This window comes from Neofelis nebulosa, chromosome 9, assembly GCF_028018385.1.
Source record: "Neofelis nebulosa isolate mNeoNeb1 chromosome 9, mNeoNeb1.pri, whole genome shotgun sequence".
Taxonomy (NCBI): domain Eukaryota; kingdom Metazoa; phylum Chordata; class Mammalia; order Carnivora; family Felidae; genus Neofelis; species Neofelis nebulosa.
The window spans coordinates 8795452-8810818 of record NC_080790.1 but is presented as its reverse complement, the minus strand read 5'-3'; the positions used below and the strand labels follow the sequence as shown (position 1 = coordinate 8810818).

At 52.3% G+C, this 15367-nt stretch overlaps 1 protein-coding gene across 6 annotated transcripts in view; it reads right to left on the bottom strand.

Moving 5' to 3' along the window:
* LPIN1 (lipin 1) overlaps positions 1 to 15367 on the bottom strand; it is a 128730-nt gene that overhangs the window by 55397 nt on the left and 57966 nt on the right. Inside the window, exon 1 of one of the 6 annotated variants that reach the window (XM_058682566.1) lies at positions 14645 to 14664. The exons of the other annotated variants lie outside the window; for them this stretch is intronic. The gene's annotated coding sequence lies outside the window, so the exon portion shown is untranslated. Of the gene's footprint in view, positions 1 to 14644; positions 14665 to 15367 lie in introns of those variants that run through there. 6 annotated transcript variants of the gene reach the window in all.

Sequence of the window (15367 nt, the reverse complement as noted above, 5' to 3'; positions counted from 1 at the left end):
GCTCCCTTCTTGCCAGCCTGCGGGTCCCTTCTTCCCCGGCTTTGCTGACCTCAAGCGAAGGCCCGGTCAAACCTGCGCTCCCCTCTCCTCTCCGTGCACTTGACCGGGCCTCCTGAGACCACGTGGCTTCACCACCTGAGCATGGAGGGTTTGCACGTTGTGACTTCCAATCGCTGGACCCCAAGACCTCACCCTCCCTCCCACCCATCACGCCCCGATTCGTCAAGGTGACCACCCACCCTCCATGGGGGTGTGAGGGACCACGCTGAGCCCACCCATCTTCGGGTCCCTGACAATGATCCCTGCGACCACGACCTTGAGTACGCACGCCTGTCCCTGACCTGGTTGCGCAGTTCGGTTCTATGAACTTTCTCGCCCTGATGTGTCCCTGACTTAGCCCTGTGGTTTTCCTGTCACTTGGCGAAGCCAGATTGTCCCAGAGGCTAAGGACCAAGCCTTCTCTTTTCAAGTTAAAAAACCAAAAACTACCTTTCATAAGCCTCACCTCAACTCCTGTGACGTGTGGAAGTGAGAGCAGCACCCCAACCCCCCGCTTTACAAATGAGGAAACCGAGGCTCAATGCTGGCTGGCCAAACGCCCTGCAGGCAGGGGGCAAACACGAACTGTTGATTTAGGGCCAACTTAGAACAGGCCAGAACCCTAACAGCAATGAACAAAACCTCCAGAGAAAAGAGCGCAAGAAAGCCCCGACTGGCTCACTGTACAATTTTAAGTGGCACCCTCTGGATCGCCACCACCCGTCTCCCCCAGAAAGAGACGAGCAGACCCTTCCGTGCACACATGCAGAGACGCGCTCGGCCCAGCCTCCCTTAGACGGGGTCTGCGTGACGCGACCCGGCACCCATGGCTAACGCAAGTCACGTGGACGCGAAAATAGAAAACGGCATGATTTCTAAATCTGTGTAGCCGTGCAAGCTAACTGATTTCATGTAACAGGGGAGAGGGGACCGTTCCTGGAGATGAACAATGCGGGAAAAAAAGGATTCCTTGGAACCTTGATACATCTTGGTTTTGTTTTAGGGTTTTTTTATTTGTTTTTTAAAGACTTTATTTTTTATTTTTTTCACTTTTTTTAATTTTTTTTTTTTTTTTTATAATTTACATCCAAATTAGTTAGCATATAGTACAACAATGATTGCAGGAGTGGATTCCTTAGTGCCCCTGACCCATTTAGCCCATCCCCCCTCCCACAACCCCTCCAGCAACCCTCAGTTTGTCCTCCATATTTAAGAGTCTCTTCTGTTTTGCCCCCCTCCCTGTTTTTATATTATTTTTGTTTCCCTTCCCTTAGGTTCATCTGTTTTGTTCTCTTAAAGGTTTTTTTTTTAAGGAAGGCTTATGCCCAAGGTGGGGCTCGAACTCATGACTCCGAGATCAAGAGTCGCAGGAGCCAGCCAGGGCCAAGAACCCTGATATTTCTTCTAGGGAATCATTTTACCGAAAAAAAAAAAAAAAAAAAAAAAACAAAAACGCACCACCTCGATGTTCAATGTAGATTTTAACATACAGGACTCACCGAGAGGGGTAAACCTCTAACTCTATAGCCAAGTGTAAGCAGCATGAACATTTTTGTACGATTTCTCTCACATGACCAGGTGCTCGAGTGATTCTCACAACAGCGCCGTAGACACGAGGCCTTCCAGACAAGGAAACTTAAGGACAAGCAAAGGTGCAACGAGGCAAACGCCCAAGGTCACAGGCCTGGGTTTGGAGGCGACCTCTGATTTGGTTCTGTCAGTCCCCCTCCCTTCTCCCTGGCCCCTTCTGGCTTCATCACCCTCAGCCGTGGGCCCTGCTGGTCCCTGAGGGACAGGCGACCGCCTCCCTGCATCGAGGCCCCCAACCCGCGCCAGCCCCTGCCCCTGCTCACGCGGCCGGGGACCCACCGGCCAGCGTGCCGTATTCCCAACAAAGAGAAATGCTCATAACTGCATGGTACTCCCACATGTCGGCATCCCAGCTCCTCATCTGTGAGACGAGGACATCTGCCTGGGTGACCTGCGAGGTCCGATGGCCTGAAGATAAAGCCTGAAAGGGGCATCTTCAATAATTCAGACTAAATGGTGCTCTGCTCTCCCGACCTCAAGAACAAACCTTCCCTCCCCCGTGTCAGAGAGCAAACTCAAGGCTGTTGTGCAGAATCTGAAGATTTCGAAGGTGGCAGGACCCTGGGTTGTTATTCCGACACCTCGTTTGACAGAAAGAAGCCCAGACACGGAAGGCGACAGGCAGCGCTCCCCGTCTCCAAGAGACGGAGCGGGACCCCGACAGCCTGATTCCTGGTCCTGCGATCTTCCCTTCGTGCGTCGTGTAATTTTCCCCCCACAAACAACCGGAAGTTACTTTGCTATCTTCAGCTACCCCTTCTATTGAATAACGTATTTGCAGATCGGAAAATATCTCCATTTGGAAGCAGAGAGCCTGTTCCATAATTCTCGGCAAATGACAGGTTCGTGGCCCCACCTGGCAATATGCTCCTCGGTGTCTACAGGGACTGTCTTAACCAACCACGGAGAATCTTTTAGGAAGGGGACTGCTTGGACGAGTACTATCTGAAACACGGGAAAAACACGGGTTGGCAAGGCTGGGAAGAAACTGGAATCTATGTGTGTTGTCGGTCAGAATGCGAAACGGTGCGGCGCGGTGTATGGAACAGTACAGAACACAGCTCCTCAGAACATTAAAAACAGAACTACCGTATGACCCCGCCATTCCACTTCTACGTACAGATCCCCAAAAACCAAAAGCAGGGTCTCAGAGAGATTCTTGCACGCCCACGTTCCCAGACGCGTTATCTCAATGGTTCCACGAGGTGGAAACCACCCAAGTGTCCCTTGATGGATGATGAACAGATAAACAAGATGTGGTGTATACACCCAATGGGGTATTAGCCTTAGAAAGGAAGGCAATTCTGACATACGCTACATCGTGGATACACCTTGAGGACATCACGCTAAGTGAAATAAGCCAATCGCATAAGGTCAAATGCCTTATGTACGATTCCGCCCACATAAAGTCCCTAGAGCACGGAAATCCCTAGAAACAGGAAGCAGAAGAGTGATTCTTACCCTCGGCTTCAGGGAGGAGGGAAGGGGAGTCAGAAAGAAACAAAAGCTGGAGCTGGAGGGAGGGATGGACGCGCCAACGGGGTGAAAGTCCTCACACGAAGGTTCTGAACTGCACACCTGCAAATGGCTGAGACAGTCCCGTTTTCTGCGACGTGTACGTCACCACAATTTTAAAAGGGGGTGAGCGAGAACACTGTACCAACCAGAAGTCATTTCAGGAAGATGAATAATGTTTGCCTGGACCCAGGAGGCGCGGGACAGCCTTTCAGGGGAGGAGGGGGGCGCCCGGTTCACCCCCAGCTTCTGCTTGGCTGAGTGAGGGGTGCAGGCAAGTCCGGGGGCGGGGGGGGGGGGGGGGGGGGGAGGGGGTCCATGGCTCTTTATCTCTCCTCTTCCAGGATTTCCTCTAAATAAGCGCTGGGCAAATACTGGGCGAACCCAAGAACAGACGAGCTGGACGCCAATCTCACTTCCTCGGATCTGTTCAAAGTGAAAGGGCTCAAGGAAGAAGGTAAATTGATTTCCCTCAAGATAGGAAGCCAGACCAGCCAGCCTGAGATGGACTCCGTCCCTTCACCGGCTCGTCAATCTCATTACCGTCCTCCTTCCCCATGGTCACTACCACTCCGGGTCGGGCAGCGAGGGGAACGTTTTGAAGAACAAAGCATCTTAACTACCTCAAGCATAACCCAAGTACCACCTGTAAAAACACAAAACAAAATGCTTACGCATCCAGTGGGACAGAGGGGCACGCCGGAGACACCCGCTCCTTACTCACCCCAGACCGAATCCCTGTGAGGTCTAGTGGTTTTCATCTCAAAACTCGGCAAATGGCTGCTTCACCCGACAGGGCTTCGTGTATCACTTGAAACAGGATCCCACAGCCTGTTTCAGTGGTATTTTGAGGAGACGTAAGCCAAACCCCACATAAACATCGTCTGGCCAAACGAGGGTTCTCCAGACTCTACCGTGGGTTTTCGGAGGTTAAGAAACATATAAGATGTCATACGCATAAATGTATAAATACAGATAAATACATATTAAATGTTATTTGTATATTTTATATTTATATATATTTTATATATATATTTTATATATATGTGTGTGTGTGTATATATGTGTATATGTACATATATATATATATTTTTTTTTTTTTTTTTTAAACAGGGCATCTTCTAGCTTTCCAGAAGATATTCTGAGGCTATGACATCTTATGGGAATAACGTCTTTCCAGACAGTTTTCCCTAAATTAGAAACTACTGTGGTACTCATATTAGAGCCAAACAGATAAAACACAAAATCCAAAAGCATAGGGGCGCCTGGGTGGCTCAGTCGGTTGAGTGTCCGACTTCGGCTCAGGTCATGATCTCACGGCTCATGGGTTCGAGCCCCGCGTCGGGCTCTATGCTGACAGCTCAGAGCCTGGAGCCTGCTTCAGATTCTGTGTCTCCATATCTCTCTGCCCCTCCCCCGCTCACATTTGGTGTCTCTATCTCAAAAATAAATAAACATTAAAAAAAATTAAAGCGAAAAGACAAAAAAAACCACAAACAACAACAATGGGTAACACCAGTTACCCCATTTCTGATGCAGAACCCAGGGCACCAGGTGGGTGAGACGCTCAGAGTAGCACGGCCAGCAGCAGAGTGAGGGCGGGAGCCCAAGTTGAACCCCGAGACTCCCCTGCTCTCCTCCACATAGTGCTGCTTCCCAATCTCGGTGCATGAAACCAGTATAAATGGGTGAGGCCCAGTTAAAGAAAATCGGCCGCGTGGCTTTAGGAAAACAGATCTAAATGTCACGTAATATTCAGCCCCGGTGGACAGGGTACCCAGTACTGTATAGACGATCACAGATTGCAATTAAAGTCAGAATTACGGACAGGACTTTCCAGAGCCGGGGGGCACAGTCTGTGAGACCAGGCTTCTAAGGAAACTGGCTCATTAGAGGGACTGAGCTCACCATCAGTGGTGGTCTCACCAAAGAGTCTAAACCACCAGCTGGCAAAAACGTTGTGAAGACAATTCAAGAATTTGATGGGGCTCTAACCTGATGATTCTGTGACCTGCTCGCGGCAACACCATGAAATCAAGTCTTCACTCCACGCAAGAAACCAAGGGTGGGGGGGGGGGGGGGGTAGGGGTTTGGGTTGTTTTTGTTTGTTTGTTTTGTCCCATCACAAAAACGTTCCACCCGGGCAGGTCGCCTCTGCAGCAGCCTGACAACCCTGGGAATGAGGGGGAAAGTGCTAACATTTACAAACAAGAAGAAATAAAGAATGAGAATTGTGGGCTCCCAGGTACATAAAGTTCATGAAGACAACGCCGCAAACAAAATTCACCGCAAATGCGTTCAGATAACAGGCTCTTAAGACATTTCTTGTCCACAAACAGGCCATGACACAGGAAGGAGAGGAGTCTGAAAAGCAGGGGCACTTGGGTGGCTCAATCGGTTGAGCGTTCGACTCCGGATTTCGGCTCAGGTCGGGATCTCACGGTTCCTGGGATCGAGCCCCGCAGAGGGCTCCACGTGGAGCATGGGGCCTGCTTGGGATTCTCTCTCTCCCCCACTGCCCCTGTCTTGCTCACATTCTCTCTCTCTCTCTCTCAAATTAAAAAAAAGGGACAAAGTCTGAGAAATAGGAGCTGCACAAAATACAGGGTCAGATGGTCGGACTTTTGTCCCCCTGCAAAATTTGTGAGCTCTGTGCTTGGGAGTAGAAGGTATTAACACCACATCTCTGACGGAACCTCACCATCATGAGCATGAAACAAGACAACTTAGGAAAGCCCTCTGCCATTAGAGGACAGGTGGCAAACGTGACTCATTGTCACTACCCCCCTGAGTAAGTCACTAGACCAGTCGGACTCTGCGGTCGGCTCTCAATGGGGCATTTTCGCCATTCACACCCTCTTCAGCTACCTCATCTCAGGGTCTCCTGGGAGGTAAATTCTAAGCCTTCCCCCACGGCCCTCAAGGACCAGAAGGTCAAAACACCTTTCTTTCTGTCGGAAGACTTCTCTAGCATTTTCCCCCACAGAATGATTCCTGGCACCAGCCTGCCCCTGACCTACTGCCCGCGCACACAGGCCAAACACGCATCGTCGTGGCAGGTGCCCAAGGAACACCTGTGGAATCTGGCTTCACGGTACATCCGGGAGCTTCGTGACTGGGAACCGACCCAGCATCAGCCTGGGGTGAAGCCTCGGGCTCCTGTTCCTCTGAGCAGCAGCAGGTTCTACCCGGACACAGAACTGCTGCTCTCAAGGGCCAACGGACACTGACAATTTAATCAGCCCCCAGCCTGCCAGCTACTTTGGCCAAAGGAGAACCACCTGAGAGGCTCCTAAATACCCAGAATGTACTGGCGACACTAGGCAAAGACAGTACGGCAGTGAACCAGCGTGGTACAAACCACAGTCCATTGTCACCTACCATGAAGGCTGGTACGCTGTCCAGACGGCGATAATAACAGAGTTTAAACTACGTATCCCTTCCTCACAATGGTGCGAAACAGAGTTTTCCCATCTTGCAGAGAAGGAAACTGAACTGTGAGTTCATGTATGTAAGTTGCTCTGGGTCCCGATGCAGGTAAGGGGCGGAAGGAGCATTCGAATCCAGGAGAAGTCTGTATCCGACTTTGGGACCACCCTACAACCCTCCCAAAACACTGGACAGTCGTATCTCTGTACAGAGACACACACGCAGACTTCAAGGGACATATGCAGGAAGCTATAAGGCGCAGTAGACGCAAATATGTCCGCTTCTCCAATGGTGAGGCCAGAGCTCCCCACGGGGGTCCGTCCTAGTAGGTCACTGCCTTCTCCTAAGCTGGTGCCCGGTTGGGAGACTGGTCCACTTGCTCCACAGATACACCTGTGCTTCCCAGTCGGTCCAGGAGCAGCAGGCCAGCCTCACCCTCTGCCATGTCCCGGGGCGGTGGCGGGGGTGGGGGGCACACAGGTGAAGCGGGAGCCCAGAAAGGGGTTCCTTCCGTTTGAGTTCAAGGAGAAACAGGGCAAGATTTTACTGGTCAAGTCTGAATACCCACGGATAAAATCGCCCCCTCCTCCTTTTATCCTGATCCACCTTAAATGTCAGAAAGGTGTCCCTGAGGACAGGTGAGTGACCAACCAATACCGCCCCCCCCCCCCCCCCACGGATCATTCCTCCTGTCACGAGGCAAAGAGGACGCAGATGTTCGCCGTGTACCTGGCTCTGGGTTTGACACCAGGTAAGATTAAGCCCTGTCCTTGAGAAGCTGGAAGTCCTTTTTTTTTTTTTTTTTTTTTTAAAGTTTATTTGCTCTCCGAATGTGAGCATGTGTGTGAGCAGGAAAGGGGCAGAGAGAGAGAGAATCCCAAGCAGGCTCCACACTGTCAGCACCACGGGGTTCGAACCCACAAACCGCGAGATCATGACCTGAGCCGAAACCAAGAGTCGGACGCTTAACCGACTGAGCCACCCGGGGAACCCCGAGAAGCTGGAAGTCTTAGATCTTAATTGGCTCAGTAATTAACAACTGAATATGGATGCCCATTTAGGACTTTTCTGAAAACTGCAGAATTTGCCATGGAGAGTGAGCACCCTTGTGTAGTATTTAAGTCATGTGGCTTTTAGTTAGGACTGCGGTTCCTCAAAGATACAGTCAAATGTGCTTCCCTGGGGCTCTCTCCCCCACAGGTCCTTGAAGCCTGGGGATGTCGCATTCTTCATTGTCCTGAGGCCATGTGAGGACAGCTACGTGACTACCCCCCTGCGCCCCCTGCACCTGACAGGCGAGGAAGGTGCTGTCAGCACCCCAGCCGGGTCTCAGAGGAGTCGGGGGGCCTCCATTCACCACCCGGGCTGTTCTCTGAGCACATTCTGTCTCCGTGTCCAGGATCCAAACCTGACCAGCTCGTTGTGAAAACACAAACATTGTGCTGCAGCTGGGGCTGCCCAAGATCACATTCACCTGGGAGGTTAGGAGCTGAGGGCGCATTTTCACCCAAAGCATTAAAAAAGGGGGGGGAAAAAAAAAGACAATTTCTAAGAAATCCTAAAAACGGTCTCATAACTAATAAGGCTTGCAAGAAAATGACACTGGCTTATAAATAGCATGTCTGCCTCTTGTGATTTATATTAACCACACAGAAGTCTTTTTTCAGAGCCTGGTGAATTGATATTTGTCAATCAGCAGGAGTGATAAGTTACACATAAACGACAAAAAGGAAGGTGTGACTGGGTGGTAGTGTGACGCAGAGAAAAGAATACCAGCCCCAAGGTCAAGAGGCAGAGAAAAAGGGGGCGCCTGGGTGGCTCAGTCGGTTGAGCGTCCGACTTCAGCTCAGGTCACAATCTCGCGCTCCGTGGGTTCGAGCCCCGCGTCGGGCTCCGGGCTGACGGCTCGGAGCCTGGAGCCCGCTTCCGATTCTGTGTCTCCCTCTCTCTCTGCCCCTCCCCCGCTCATGCTCTGTCTCTCTCTGTCTCAAAAATAAATAAATATTAAAAAAAAAAAAAAAAAAAGAGGCAGAGAAAAGAATACCGGCCCCAAGGTCGAGATCCGTACGTTTCACCCCTGCCCCACCACGCTGGCAGCACTCTCCACGGCCAACCTCTTCCCTCCTTGCCAGTTCTGGACTAAGCATGGCACTGTGAGAAGCTTCTTGAACAAGCGTCAAGCCCTGTGTGTGTCCATACTGCTGAAAGGCGAATCGGGGCCTTTACCGGCATGCCAGCATCCATCAGGAAACACTCCCCGCCACAGAAAGAAAGCTCGCCAGAAAAGCTGGAGATGCTCCTAAAAAGCTTGCAGGTCGGACCACGAGTACCTGCTGACAAGAGTGATGAGGCGGAAAAGCCAGCCGGCCCGAGCGTCCTCCCACCAGGACCCTTTCTGAATTAAGGCGGATCACACGGAGCCCGCGCTCCTCACGGCTCAGCTGCAGGACCAGAGGGAGGGGAGAGCCGGCTCCCAGGCGATCCCAGGGGAAGGAGGGCGCAGCGGGAGGGGCAGGTGTGCGGAGCGTGTCTGGATTGAGGGTGCTAATACCCTGCAGGAAACAGAGCAAAGGCCCGGGAAGTTTTCTCCTCCTCCGATGCCCCCCACCACGGGCAGGTGCGCCCCCCACTGGAGCTACTCTGTACAATTGATGGCACGCAACAGATGCCCATAAGCATCAGTCAGCCCGTCTCACGTGGTTCCAGAAAAGCAGCCGTTGCTAACGCGTGGTCAGCAGGAGGTCTCGGAACTTCTTGCCTAGTTATTACATCAGGAAAATCAACGTTTCACCCACAATCGACAGAATCTTTCTCCGGACCGCACAACTTTGCCAAGACACTCTGCTTTCTTGGAACGTCTGCCAAAATGCAAAACCCCTGGCCACACCCGTTCATAACCACCCATCTCTAGAATCTTAATGTCCGTTGAAGGTGGCCTCACGCTAACTGTATGGAAAAACAAATGGACAAAATACAGAGAGGGTTCACAGAGAAAGAGATCCGTCTGGTCAATGACACATGAGAAGATACTCAACCCCATTCCTAATTTAAGATATGCAAAGGAGGTCTTTCAGATGGTATAAAATTCGAGCATTTCGTAAAAACCCCAGGGTTGGTGAGAGCAGGGGAAACCAAGTGATCACCGACTGCTGGTGGGTAATAAGCGGGGTGAACATTGGGGCCCCATCTGTCATTTTATGCACATACTTCCCCAGCAACCCTACTTCTGTAAGGTCCATGTACCAAACGGTCATGGCAGTGTTGACTGTAATCTAGAAAATCAGAAACCACTTAAATATCTCTAGGACTCTGGTTAAATAAACCATGTATCAGAAGATCATTACGACTGCTTAAAAAAAAACAAACAAAAACCACACACATGCACACACAAAGGGAGCAGTTCCCCAAATACTAACATGAAAAGGTATAAACTGAGTGAAAGAGGACAAAAACATTTATAACATGAATCCGCTTTTTTAAGAATTACATTCCTACATATTCTGAGATGCACACAACCAAAGAAACTCTGGATGGATTTGCACACCAAATAAGGTTCACAGGCTCACCTCTGGGGGGTGTTCTTTAAACGCATAGGTATTACTTTGACGTTAATTCTTAATGACGTCAGAGAACTGGGTGAGGGATGGAAAAGCCTGGCCCACTCAATGTCAGGGTCTCCCAGTCAGTGAACCTGCTGAGACATGAGGGAGTGAGTGGGGCGGGGGGGGAGCTGCTTTGGTCAGAAAGGTCACAGGGCGACCACTCAGCTCCTCCTCCCCAGCTGGGATTTTGCAACACCCGGATCTTATAACCCATGTGATGAGTGTTCGAGGGTCCTTGCCAAGGAGCACAAAAGGCCCAGACAGTAGGGGACGGGGACATCTAAACTACAGGGCGGCCCATGTGCCGGGCAAGACAGCTCCAGGCGTAGAGCCTGATCCTCTGGCTCTTAACCATTCGACTCACTGACCAAGCACGGGGCTCGCATCCTCTCCTGACGCACCTCCAAATGCTCTCCGTCTACATCTGTGTGTTGGTCAAAAAGGACGTCCTGCCTTTGCGACTTCTATCCCTGTAGGACACCCACCCACTCCACCCCAGCAGTTCGGGAAGGGCTAAGTATCACCTGACGTTCAAATGTGCCGTCGACAGCTCAGGGGATAAGAATGCAGGCGTCCTGGAGGCAGGTGCTTGGTGTCAGTTAGATCCCGGGTCCTACTAACCTGTGCCCACGGGCCAATTACTAACCTCTCTGCCAGCCTCAGTTTCGTATCTGTAAAAAGGGACTGACGTCGTCATCTGCCTCACGGGATTAGTCGTCCTCAGTACACGTTAAAGTACTCTGCAAAGCGCATACACCGAATGAAAGCCAGGCGCTAATCCTGTGGCCACAAAGGATTCCTGGACTCTGAATTAAGGCTCATGCCTTAACGATTTACATCGCACCTTCCCAAAAAAGACTGGGCCAAAGAATGTGGTAGATTAAGATCCACACAGATCTATTAGAAGGGTATTACTCTAGGGTGGTAGTCCATTTCTGTCTGTCCACAACTCTGAGCACAAAGGCAACCCCAGGGTTGGGCAGCAGCGTTCTGTGATTAGGTAGAATTCACTGGCAAGAATCCCTGGCAAGAGCAGTGGCCAAGGAGAACGTCTCGTTGGGCGGTTGTGCCCTGTTATCCCATGATCTTGACTGACTGTATCCTGTCGTTTGTAAACCAAAGGGTATGCCTAGGGAGACCCAGGAATGCGGACAAAGATTTCACCAAAAAAGAGAAAGTACACGTATCCAAGGAGAGGGCGGGACCTTCGGGAACAAGGCGCGCGGTGCAAATGTGCTCACGGTGTCCCAGAAGCAGCCAGCAAAACAGGCGTGTCTGGATCATAGGGTCTGTGGCCGGCTTTGTGAGCAATGCAGAGTACCTCACACTCGGGGAGCAGTTGACACAGAGCCACGACCGTTCTAACCGCCTGTTGCTTTGTTCTGGAAACCCTAGCATTCAGTACCAGCAAGTTCTAAGTTGTCGGAAGAATCACAAAACTTGGTCGGTGGGTTGAGAGATGTGGCCATGATCACCGGCATAAAAAGCTCCCTGCTCCTCTCCAGATTGGGCCGGCCTGCTCCCTTCCTTCCTCCCCACGTCTCAGCGTGGGCAGTGCACAAGCACGGCCACCCTGGGCACATCCTCCCCACCCCCCAAGCAGGGACTTCTGTGGGCCAGGAGGAAGCCAGTGCTGGGTGGTGCGGTCCCTCCCCCCCCACACACAACCACACCCACACCCCCATCTTCCCTCTCTCCACTGGACCGCAAACACACACACACACACACACACACACACACACACACCCCACAGCTAAAACAAGTTCCACAAAACAGTATCTATCTTCTTTTCTGTCCTACTTCACTTTTTTTCAATGTCTGTGGGCCACCGAAACTGATTTTTAGGACCAGTGGGTCACCAACGGTGCTGTGACAAATACTGGCCTATGCCCAGACCCAGAGCTCTGGGGAGGCAGAAGCTCTTCTTCACAACACCCCAGCTGCACACAGCCCAGCCCCAGCCCAGGCTCACTTCTCATTTGCTGAATAAAAGGTGGGGAGGGGGAGAGGGGAGGGAAGAGGAAGAGGTACCCAGGGAAGTGTAGGGGACGCAGGAAGGAGGGGCCCGACCAAGGGCACATCAGGAGGCTGGGGCTGCCTTCAGGGCCCTGGTGCCCCCCTCGTCAAGGGGCCTGGGCCCTGGTGTCCCGGGAACTGGACCCTGGACCGGCTGCCAGGTGCAAAAGTAGACGCTGGGCCCCTCACTCACCAGACCTTCCACTCACAGCTTAGAAAGCTCCCATTTCAGAAATGGCCAGCAAATGGGCCCTTGGAGGCTTCCAGAAATTAAGAATTAAGTTAGGTTGGGGCGGCTGGGTGGCTCAGTCGCTTAAGCATCCAACTTCAGCTCAAGTCATGATCTCGCGGTTGGGGTTCGTGAGTTCGAGCCCCACGTCGGGCTCTGGGCTGATGGCTCAGAGCCTAGAGCCTGCTTCCAATTCTGTGTCTCCCTCTCTCTCTGCCCCTCCCCCATTCATGCTCTGTCTCTCTCTGTCTCAAAAATAAACTTAAAAAAGAAAATTTTAAAAAATAAATAAATAAACCTTTAAAAAAAAAAAAAAAAAAGAATTAAGTTAGGCTTTGCCCGAATTGTTTCACAAATTCCATTCTGATTTTAAGTGAGTGGGCTTACGCCATAATAAACCAGGTCAGAGTTCAAGAACATGTAGAGTGTGACTTCACCCTTCCCAGGGGGCTCGCCCCAGTGCTGACAGTGCACCATGGATCCACCTGGACCTCGTGTGTTCCTCATCAGTACCTCAACAGCTCCAAACTCTTCTGCCCTGGTCATGCGGAGGTGCAAACAGGTCAAGGCACTAGCCTCAGTGTCCCAGTTGGATTGCAGCCTTCTCGGTGTTTCTCGAAAGTGTTCCAAAAGTGGCCCCAAATGATGCAACCCCCGCCCGCCCCACCAGGTCTCCCCCGGAAAAAGCTCCCTACAACCCTCCCCTGTCCCCCCATCTGAATGCTGGCCCAAATCAGTCTGTCCCCTGTGGGTTCCTTTGCGACCTTGAACCCAGAAGACGGAGAAGCCTGGAGATGCCAACTCACAATAGGAGAGGGGTGGCCGAGCGGGAGGGGGGCGGGGGGGGGGGGGGGGCCCAGAGTGATGATTTGCAGCCCAGAGGCCAGCATCGGGCACAAGTGTCTCAACCCTACAAACAGCCCTCCTCACGGGCACCCTGTGCCTCCAGATCCACAAAGTTCTGCCAGGGGCCTGGCTCCCCTCCCCAACACCACACAGGCCTACATCCAAACAGGAATAAAAGCTCCAAAACACACATCCATAAGCAAATGTGCTTGATACGGATACAAACGTTGACAAATGTGAAGAATTATCAAAATACAGAACTGTAAAACAAACAGATCTTCCAACATGGGGTAAAAAAGAAAAAAAAAAACAACTGTGTGTTTAATTTCTCAATTACTATCCATTCCTCACTTACTTTTATTCCTAAGACCCAAATTATAGAACAAAAGATAAACTGTAAATTTCGCATTCATCATGCCATTTCTCTGATTTAAAAAAAAAAAAAAAAAAACTTTTACAAGCTCATCTTTTCCAAGATACTTCCTACTATCCTGGGGAAACTATTAGGTTCTAAAAACTGTCCGACTTAATCCGTTGTTTTTAATTCAAGTTTCCTGTTTGGTGGTCAAACACTGGGTTGACATCTGGTTTCTTCAGCGACTACTATGCACATAAATTATGTGCCAGCTGTCTACACTCTAGCCTATGGCACTTAGAGTTATGTCTAAGCCACTACTTTGCATCCTACATGTTCCTGGCCTTCCCCAAAATAAAATTATTCGCAGGGGCATGTGATAGCGCCGACTGGGCCTAGCACCCATAGGCTGCAGGAAAGATGCACAGAGGCCGGGCAGAGGAGGAACCAAACTGTAATCCGAGAACCAGACTCCAGCCCCGTTCAACCTGCCGCCTAGCAGCTGTGTGACCTTGGGCACGTAGGTCAACTTCCCTGAGCCTCAGTTTCCTCAACTGCAGAGCAAGAATCCGAAGCCCCAGGGGACATTTTCGTAAAAGTTCCGGGCGCACGGCAGGGCTGCCCACTACACGGATGGAACCCACCCGTCCTCGCTGAACAGAGCGAGGTCCGGCCGCCCCTGGGGTCCGCCAGGCGGGTCAAGGTCAGCCCTGCGGGCGACCCAAAGGGAAGGCCCGAGGGATGCTCGCGAGGCCGCCGGGCCCCGGGCCTGTTTCTCCGCCTCTCTCCCCGAACCACGTCCCCCAGAAAGGGCCGCGGGGGCCGAGCACGGTCCTCCGGCGTCGGGTCACCACCGTCCCCCGGCCGGCTCCGGCGTCGCCGCGCGCGCCCACTCTCCGCCGGGCTCCGCCCCGCCCGGCCCGGCCGGCCGAGGCTGCGGCCCCTCCCGGTAGCGGCCCGAGCTCCTCCGAGGCTCGGCCTGGGGCCGGGCGAGCGGCGGGTGGCGCGGAGGCGTCTACTCACCTTGCGGCGCCGCGCGCGTGGCCTTCTTTGTATGCAAACACTCTCTGTCCGCCGCGCGCTCGCTGTCACCGAGGAATGCCCGCGGCGGCGGGGGCGGGACGAGGGGCGGGGCGGGGGCGGGGCGAGGGACGGGGCGGGGCGAACGGGGCCGCGCGAGGGCCCTCGTGACGCGCGAGCGGCTCTGCTGCTTTCAGGGCCCCTCTGGCCTCAGGGATCCGAGCCTCCTCCCTCGGAAGGAGGCTGGCACCCGCCAGCCCCTCCTGCGCCGCCCACCTTAGCTTTCCTGTGGGCACGGCACTTTAGGCCACGTTTCTGATGATCCTCCCCAAAGCCACAGTCCCATATTTTAATTCACCGGGCTAGACCGACCTGTTCCCGAAATTCAGGGGGCGTGCATCAGCTGTCGTGGTAGCCAGGTAAAGCGCTCCAAAAACCTCCAGGGCCTGGCGGCTGCCATCTCAGACCTACTCTTCAAGCAAGTCCCTTAACTGTTCTGACCCAGAACCTTAGTTTCTACAACCATGTCGCGGCAGTCAGCCTTACTGACCATACTGCAATTTATACTTAGCTCTTCAACCTAAGTTCACCTTCATCCTTTCTCCGAATGAACAAGCACCCCTGCTGCGTCCATTCACTAAGCATACTTGTCAAGCTCTGTTCCAAACACCGTGAAATGTTGCTCAGAACAAGAGACAGGACGCTGCCCCTTTGGAACTTCCATTC